This window comes from Crinia signifera, chromosome 1 (genome assembly GCF_055691185.1).
Source record: "Crinia signifera chromosome 1, ASM5569118v1, whole genome shotgun sequence".
Classification (NCBI taxonomy): Eukaryota; Metazoa; Chordata; class Amphibia; order Anura; family Myobatrachidae; genus Crinia; species Crinia signifera.
In genome coordinates this window covers 330,955,056-330,957,260 of record NC_139217.1, presented here as the reverse complement: position 1 = coordinate 330,957,260, position 2,205 = coordinate 330,955,056, and the positions used below count along the sequence as shown (strand labels likewise).

Here is a 2,205-nt window from a genome sequence, read left to right as displayed (position 1 = left end):
CTTGCCTACTTTTGAAAACTAGTTTCAGGGAGATTATAGTTGGTAGCAGAATTTTGCACAGCGCCCCATTGAGGGGGCGTGTCATGCCCCACCTGAAGGGCGTGTCTAAGTCCATATATGGAGAGATTGTGAAACTTGGCATCCAGAAGCGTGGGTGTGTACTGCTACATCTGAGAGGAATCTTTTAATATGACTTATATCTAAGTGTACATGAGCCCCAAAGCATTTAGTAAGAGATGAGTTTGAAAAAACTCAGGAGCCCGAGGTGTGCTCCCCACCACCAGTGCTGTGCCTAAACACGTGCAAAGGAGGCCGTGCGATCGAATGGGTCCGTCTCCTAGGAGACAGGGCCCCGTTTTTCCCCTAACCCCTCTCAACCATAAGGCCGAAGAGGGGAAAATAGGGAAAGGTGGGTCCTCTTCGCCGAAGCTTAGAGAGACCCTCATTCCTCAACCCCCGAAAGGGTTAGGACGGTGGGTCCTCCGCACCCCATGGTTTGGAGGGACCCGCAGTGGACTTCCCTCCGCCTTGCGGCTCGGGGTCGTCCTCGGGGGGACCGAAGCTCTCCCCAAAAGGCGAGAGCTTCGGCACATTGGGGAAATGGAAGGCCCAGAAGGGTCGACCACACAACCCAAAAAAACGTGACAAACTACAAAAAAACAAGGAACGTGAAAAGTGACAAACGTGAGAGGGGGAAGAGAAATAAATAATAAAGGACCCTAGCCAGAAGGCCAGGGTGGGGGTGTGAAAAATTGTCCTACCCCATCCAAAAGGACGAGGTAAGGACGTGAAGCGCATGCCTAGAGGGAAAGTGCGCAGTGCTAGTGCTTACTAGTGCATGGTGATTTTGGGATCACCCGTGCATGTTCGGCACCCCCGAGTTTCCCCGGGGGCACAGTGCAGCCTCGGACTCCAAGCAGCCAGCCAGTCAGCGTCCGACCAAGTGTTTCTCCGTCTCAGCAGCAGGCACTTTCCAGCCCCTGGCATGGGAATGGGAACTCCACTGGGCCTTTCGAAAGACTCCCTTAGGGGCTGCACCCCCCTCGGAAGAGCAATCTACTCAGTCCCAGTGTTTCTCCGCTCCCAGGGTTAAGATACTAGGCTGAGCTTTTCGCTGTGCCCAGGATGGGGGCCAGCCCCAACCTGGACCAATCTACTCAGTCTCAGCTTTTCTCCGCTCCCTGGGAATGGATACTAGACTGAGCCTTTCGCTGCTCATCCTTCGGGGGCTACAAACCCCGTCAGGAGAGTCAAACTACTAGGCCCAGTGTTTCTCCCCCCCTCTTACCAGTGGATTTACGGAAACAACACCTCCTACCAAAGGCAGAGGTGAAGATACTCAGTGAGACTTTTCACCACTCCCAGGCAAAAAAGAGGGGTCCCACACCCTCCGCCCATCAGAGCAGCTACTCAGTCCAACCTTTCTCTATTCTCTGCCAGAGGCCAGTCCATACCCACTGATAAGAACAGATACTACACTTGATCTTAGCCAAAAGGCCGAGAAGCATTTAGTAAGAGATACTATACTTGGTCAAGTGCTGGAAAATGGTGCTGATAATTCAATGTATCTGTCTCCCATTCCTCAATGTGGTAGATTGCTAGACTAATGAGGGAGAGATTGCTGCTATTTCAGGGAGTCTCCTGCAGAATGCAAGAGGGTAGGCAACCATGAACAGGTGCAATGTTGCATGTCCTCCATTGTTTTGCATGTATAGATGACGGAGGATGAAGCTGACGATGCGTGACTACAAATAAAATGGTACTATACTTCCTGTGTGATAATACAGTTCAATTTGACATTATAACTAGGCTATAAAATGTTATCTTCCTATATTTCATTCCAATAGGTTATAAAAAATAGTTAACAAATATGTTATACGGTAGATTCTTTAGTTAATAGTTTATTTGCAAGGTAATGAACTTCTCGGCTTTTATAAATCACCAGGTATAACTTATACCTGGTGATTTATAAAAGCCGAGAAGTTCATTACCTTGCAAATAAACTATTAACTAAAGAATCTTCAAAATACTCCAACACATTCGCACTGTAAAAGGTCATTAATGTTGATATTTAACTTTGTTTATCCTGAGATGATGTTAGGGTTCATACCACTGATGGAAATAAACACAATAGAAAATACGACATGGACTAATACATGAAAATTACCAAGAGCATAACTAGAGTTTCGTGGGCCCCATAGCAAA

The 2,205-nt window shown here is 47.8% G+C and overlaps 1 pseudogene; it reads right to left on the bottom strand.

Moving 5' to 3' along the window:
- Positions 1 to 1,303: 1,303 nt before the first annotated feature.
- Positions 1,304 to 1,509, bottom strand: LOC146045249 (U2 spliceosomal RNA; annotated as a pseudogene).
- Between the last annotated feature and the right edge of the window lie 696 nt (positions 1,510 to 2,205).